General features: G+C 49.9%; 1 protein-coding gene across 2 annotated transcripts in view; it reads right to left on the bottom strand.

Annotated features, from left to right (window-relative positions):
- The window catches only part of S100a3 (S100 calcium binding protein A3), a 41,005-nt gene that overhangs the window by 10,872 nt on the left and 23,242 nt on the right, over positions 1-6,891 (bottom strand). The window contains exon 1 of one of the 2 annotated variants that reach the window (XM_032897842.1): positions 5,466-5,592. The exons of the other annotated variant lie outside the window; for it this stretch is intronic. The gene's annotated coding sequence lies outside the window, so the exon portion shown is untranslated. Of the gene's footprint in view, positions 1-5,465; positions 5,593-6,891 lie in introns of those variants that run through there. 2 annotated transcript variants of the gene reach the window in all.

The raw sequence follows: 6,891 nt of genomic DNA on the forward strand, positions 1-6,891 counted from the left end.
TTTGTTTTGTTTTGTTTTGTTTTATATTGATACAAGGTTTCTATGTGTGACAGCACTGGCTATTCTAGACTTTGCTTTGTATACTAGGCTCTCACAGAGATCCACCTGCTTCTGCCACTCTAGTGCTGGGATTAAAAGTCTACACTGCCCCACCTCATTCCCAACCTTCCTTTTTAAAACACTTTTCTTAACAAAATAAAATGTTTTCCGCCTACCTCAATTCCCATTTCATTTGTGTGAAATCCCAAAGAGTAGCTCCTTTGGCCTCAGGAAAGTCAGGGTGTTAGAAAACAGGGATCCGGGGTTAGGGATTTAGCTCAGTGGTAGAGCGCTTTCCTAGCAAGCACAAGGCCCTAGGTTCAGTCCCCAGCTCCGGGGAAAAAAAAGAAAAAAAAAAAAACAGGGATCCCTCTGTTCCCAGGCCGTTAACTGATCCAGTCAAGGTACAAGGCATCTCTGAGCCGTTATAATTCTCTCCACAAGCAAAATAACTAAAGTTTATTAAGTACAAACTTTTAAAAGACAGAGAGCTGTATCGCCCAAGAGATGCGTGGCAAGGAGTGGAGCGCTCTGCTTCAGGACTGGTCTGGGGACCCCTTGAGGAAGTTATTAAACAAGATAGCGCAGTCTGCCAGAAACAGAGCATACTCCCGGCTGGTCACTGTTCTTATCAAGGAGGTCCATCACCTTCTTCACCTTCTCATCATCTACATTATCCTGAAGGTGACAGGGACAGGAGCTATCAGGAAGCTGGCCCATGCCCAACCCACCTCAACACCTTCCCCTTATGTCAGCTTTCATTCCTAGCATGGGCAGCCAGGTTCACCACAGGCAGGAAACCCTTGTGAGATACTGAGAAGGCCAGCAAGGAAGGACAGATAGACTTATGATGTAAGTGTCTCCAGTCTGCCTACTGGAGAAGGGGGTCCTGGGTATTCCTCAGAGTATGAAGAGACTAATCTTTGCTAGGCCCCAGCTTCATCTTGATAATGAAAAAAATCAGAGCTTCACTGCCGCCCCCCAACAGCAGGATGAATTTAAAAAAAAAAAAAGACAAAATTTTTAATACCAGCCAAAACAATGAGAGAGAATTAACCCAAAATGAAGAAGAAAAGGAAAAAAAAGGCAAGACCTACCTCATGCATTAAGTTCTGAGACCTAACTCTGCATGCGATAACCCATTTGTCTGTACTGGGCAGGAGGCAAATTGAGAGGTAACAGCACCTCTCTGGCAAATGCCTCAGGGTGCATGTCTTGCCTAGAATCCATTCTCCCTATATACTTTCTTTGCTTGGCATATAAATATGTAAAAATAAAAGGATAAATTAATGCCCACTAATAATGTCCTTGTGTGACCCCTGGCCAGCTGCTACCCTCTCTCTGGGTTTGGGACAGTTCAACTAGCCAATTACAGGATTAGACAGATGGACTCTGAAGCCCCCAATGACAATGTGCTCAAGAAAGCTGAAGGGAACAACCATTAATAGCCCATTCACACATAGACCTAACTGGCCCCCCAAGCGCTGTGAAGTGAAAGCTGATGGGGAGTCCTCAACCCCACCCTAGCACTGGCACCAGCGGGCACCTTGAGAATGAAAGCAGGAACAGACTTACCCGACCCGGGGCTCCCCTCCTGGCCTGCCTCACTTTCCCCCATATAGCTCGGCAGCTTCTTACACATAAGCTCCTTCATCTCCCCTTTTTTGAGTTTGAGACTCTCACCCTCTTGACTGTGGAAGGTGTGGACCGTCACATCCACAGCCTGCTGCAGGTCACTAGACATCTTGGATCTAGAGACACAAAAGAATACCACCAAGGCACTCGGGGCCTCAAGTCCAGCCTACAAGGCCTGTGCCTGCATCACCAAGGCCTTCCAGGAATGGCAAGTCACTGCCTGCCTGCATTCTACCTTGGAAGTATCTAAGGACGAGGGTCCACCCTTCCACTTCACACTGCAATCAGATGCGAAACTTCCCTGTGCTGTGAGAGTCACCTAGAACCTCGTGTCCTAAGGACATATCTCTGAAGGTAGGTCTCCCTCCTTGGGTGTCTAATGGGAGATGAGGAAGGGGAGGAGAGGGGGAGGGGTTGCAGGGTGTCTAGAGTCTCAGTTTGACTCCTGCCTGTGCCAGGAATGCAGAGCACAGATATGGCCATGGGCTCCCAGAATCACCTGGGGGTAGCCATGAGAACAACCCAGGAGTATAAGGCTCCATGAAGGGGTCAAACCATTCACAAACTCTAGTCTACTGGAGTCAGAGTCTCTGCCATCTGAAGGGAAGCTCCCTTAAGCAGGGATGTTTCCTTCATACGGGGACTCTCACAGAGTGACAGATGTGTCCTCCAGTCTGAGGACTATGCTGCACAGTGCTGGTTCTTCATAGTGGGGTCATGGGCAGGATGTAAGTGACTCAACATCCTCTCCAACAAGAAGGATCCTGCTGACGTTAGAACTAAAGAAACTAAATGACCAGTGTCTTGGGATCAGGCTAGAAGCTGAAGAGATAAGGTCAGAGATCAGAGGTTACCCTTCCAAATTCCTCTAAGAATATTGAATGGGTTCCAGGGTAAGGCCAGAGGAGCCAGTATTGAAGGCAGGAAAAGCCTCCAGCCTGCTCTGCCAGCCCTGCTCTGCCAGCCCTGCTCTGCCAGCCCCACCCTCATCTACTTAGAAAAGCACAGGAAGTAGCCTTGGGCATGACTCTGCCACTACACAGGACTAGGGACCCAGGCAGGACTAAGCACTGAGACCCCGTCTCTCTGCCTTCTTAGTCCTAAAAGAATCTGAGACTTTGCAAAAGCAAAAGCAACTCAGTACGGATTGTTTGTGACAAGTCACTGTACAATCCAGTGTGACTTTGACCTCGTGACTTTCCTGCCTCAGTCTCCTGAGTATGAGATTACAGACAGGTTCTGTTGCATCTGACTTAAATTGAAGGTTCTTATAAAAGCACCCCTCACATATCCATGACCTATTCCTAGGCCTAACCCCCCCCCAAAAAAATGTTCCCTAATGTCATATCAAAACTGAGAGGCACAGAGGCCTCAGACACAGAGATCGGAGAACAGGCGGGCGACAGAGTAAGCCCCTAAGCCCTCTCAGAAGAATGTGGGAAAGGCCCTTCCATCCGAAGCCTCACTGAAGAGATCCCTTCAAACGGAAGATCTCACCAGCAAGTCAGAGAAAAACTACAAGGACGCTCACCAGATCAGGTAGCAGAGGGAGACCTAGGAGGAAGTAAAATGATCAAGACACCCACGGTAGGGATTTATATGCCAGACCAACTGGCCTGCAACTTGTCATTTGGGGGAAACAGAAATTGTCCTAACTTGATCTTGATAAAAAAAACAAAGTCTGCCCCCACCCCCACCCTATGTACTCTCTCTCAGATAGCTCTGGTCTCAGCACCAGCTGCAGGAGCCTCCAGGCCCACCCAAGGGCATCCCTGAGCTCGTATAGGCCTCAACAAGGGAACAGAGGTGTGGTGGGGAAGGGGAGTGGACTAGCTGGTTTTTATGTCAACTTGACACAAGCTGGAGTTACCACAGAAAAAGGAGCCTCCCTTGAGGAAATGCCTCTGTGAGTCCAGCTGTAAGGTATTTTCTCAATTAGTGATCAAAATGGAAGAGCACATTGTGGGTGCAGCCATTCCTGGGCTGGCGGTCCTGGGTTCTATAAGAAAGCAGGCTGAGCAAGCCAGGGGAAGCAGCCAGCAAGCAGCACCCTCCATGGCCTCTTCATCAGCTCCCTGCCCCCAGGCCCCTGCCCTGTGTGAGTTCCGGTCCTGACTTCCTTTGGTGATGAACAGCAACGTGGAAGTGTGAGCTGAATAAACCCTTTCCTCCCCAACTTGCTTCTTGGTCATGATGTTTTGTGCAGGAACAGAAACCCTGACTAAGACAGGGACCCTGGTCAGGAATGAGAGGAGACAGCTCTTGCTCTGGGGCCTAGACACTCATTCCAAGCCTGGTTTTCATGTTATGCCTGTGAGTCACAGCTCCTTCTTGTGTCAGAGAATGCAGTGACACAGAGTGGGTGGGAACTTCACAGCCTGTGCTCACGTGTTTGTGTGTGTGTGTGTGTGTGTGTGTGTGTGTGTGTGTGTGTGTGTGTGAGAGAGAGAGAGAGAGAGAGAGAGAGAGAGAGAGAGAGAGAGAGAGAGAGAGAGAGCAGTCCTGGCCACCCTTAGAAAACTGGGGCCCAAAAATGCACCTGGGGGACATCCGGAAGAGCATGCCAGAAAATCAAAGGAATCTTTTCTTATTGTTTTGTTGTAAACGCCTGGCACCAGAGCACCTTTTAAAGAGGTAGTGAGGCGAGGGGTCTGGTTAAACTGCTTCAAAATGCTTCACCCTTCTTTAAAAGGGGAACAAGAATACCCTTGGCAGGAATAGAGAGGCAAAGATTAAAACAGAGACTGAAGGAACACCCATTCAGAGCCTGCCCCACATGTGGCCCATACATATACAGCCACCCAATTAGACAAGATGGATGAAGCAAAGAAGTGCAGGCCGACAGGAACCGGATGTAGATCTCTCCTGAGAGACACAGCCAGAATACAGCAAATACAGAGGCGAATGCCAGCAGCAAACCACTGTACTGAGAACGGGACCCCCGTTGAAGGAATCAGAGAAAGAACTGGAAGAGCTTGAAGGGGCTCGAGACCCCATATGTACAACAATGCCAAGCAACCAGAGCTTCCAGGGACTAAGCCACTACCTAAAGACTATACATGGACTGACCCTGGACTCTGACCTCATAGGTTGCAATGAATATCCTAGTAAGAGCACCAGTGGAAGGGGAAGCCCTGGGTCCTGCTAAGACTGAACCCCCAGTGAACGTGATTGTTGGGGGGAGGGCGGCAATGGGGAGGATGGGGAGGGGAGGAACACACATAAAGAAGGGAGGGGGGGTTAGGGGATGTTGGCCCGTAAACCGGGAAAGGGAATAACACTCGAAATGTAAATAAGAAATACTCAAGTTAATAATAAAAAAAATAAAAATAAAAATAAAAATAAAAAATTTAAAAAAAAAAAACTGCTTCAGAAGGAGCAATGAAGATGGCTCTGCACCGGCACAGCTGCAGTGAGCAGTAGTCTGTGCAAGAGGGATAGAGGGAGACGCGCACATCCCCTTCTCCATTTTACATAGAAGTGAGTGGGTAGGAAAGACTGCCCTACCCAGAGCTGAAAACAGAGACCTGGACCCAGCCATGCCCTCCCTCAGGCCCTCACCAGTCCCCAGGTTGTCTTCTCCATGGAGAAAAACAAACACTGTGTCCTTCCCCTGGGCCCAAAGGAGGGGTCTTCAAGAAGGAGCTGACTCCAAGACTTCAGACTCCACACTGCCCCCTTGTGCTCTTTGCCATCCCCAGCTGGGCACCGCCCTTCCTGTGGACCCAGCTCTCTTCCCCCTCCAGACACCAAGCAGCTTCTCTCAGCTCCCCCAGGGCAGGGTGACTCACCCGTGGTTCCAAGCCCAGATACCCAGGTGGTGACTCAGCGGCACACCCTGCTCCCCAGAGCCAGAGCAGCAACCGGAAACCCCAACCCACAAGCACCAGAGTGGAGCCCCTCACCAGGCAGCACCTAGGGAGGTGACGGTGCTGGCACCACTGAAATCTGAGCGGTAGTGGAATCAGACCCCCAGGTCTGCCTAGGGATCACTATGGCAACCAGCCTATACAGCACTGATAAAGTGGGTCTTGGGTCCTCCAGTGTCCTCTTCTAAACCTTTGCAAAGCCACTCAGTGTCCCCCTCCTCCCTGGGACCTGTGAGCTCCTTACCATGCTTCTCTTCCCAATGCAAACCTACTTTAGGTAAAACTGGACAGGAAGTCTTCACTCTGAGGAAGGGCCTACGAGGAACAAAGCACTGGTGCTCACAGTGACTCCCTGCACTTCATTCAGCATCAGCAGGATCCTCTCTGCTCAGAAACAACATGTGTCTCTTCCACAAGGTGCACAGTGAAAGACTCCATACTCTAATACCCACTGCTTTTCAACCCCCTTGCCATCCCTCACTGTCTGAACAAGGGTATAAGCACGCCATGCAACCAAGGCCCTTGGCCTCACTGATCATCCTGGTAAGAATGTGCCTACACCCGCACATGGTGTCTCCTCCTGCTGAGATAACCATCTATGCTTTAAAGGCCACTTAAAAGGCCTTCTCTGACCCAACCAGAGTCAGTTTCTACCTGTTCTGGCACATGCCCTCCCTTCTGTCTTAGCGTCTTCCTATTTAGGCAGATTCACTGAGTGCTTGCTTTCTCTTGCCCTCACTGCCGCATGGTGAGCTCACTGATGAACACTGGTTCTTATTCATTTCTACATGAGCACAGGACCTCACCCACGCCAGGTGCCTACCAACGTTTATGACTGCTGACTGGCAGCAGGGGTCACTGGGGCCAGTGGGTAGGTAGGAGCCAGGGGGTCCCTTTTCTCACTGCCTGAAAGTACACCACTAGTAAATAATAACTTCTTTTCTGAGTCCCGGGAGTGGCAATGAGACAGGGTTGGAAAACAGAGCCTTGGAGAGCTGCAAACCTCTGAGGAGTGACCACAGGAAACTTACTGCCACAGGGATCCGGAAAAGGAGCAAAGTTCCCAGAGGGCAGCAGTGGAGACTGGAGGTTGACAGAGACAACCAGGCAAAAAGAAGAGATTGGGGGGATGGATCAAAGAGAGGACAATAGGGACAGAGGAACCAGGGGTGAAGACCAAGAGGAGAAGGAAGGCTATACAGAGTCAGCAGCACCCAGACACCCGTGTCTCATCTCACACATGGAGGCCAGATACGTGCTCCCATCCAATATCAATGCTTCTGAGGCTTTGAAAAACAGACTGCTTTGCCTCTATCTGTGAGACCTTATTCATCTGCGTTTAGAACAT

The sequence above is a fragment of the Rattus rattus genome, chromosome 3 (assembly GCF_011064425.1).
Source record: "Rattus rattus isolate New Zealand chromosome 3, Rrattus_CSIRO_v1, whole genome shotgun sequence".
In the NCBI taxonomy this organism is placed as follows: Eukaryota; Metazoa; Chordata; class Mammalia; order Rodentia; family Muridae; genus Rattus; species Rattus rattus.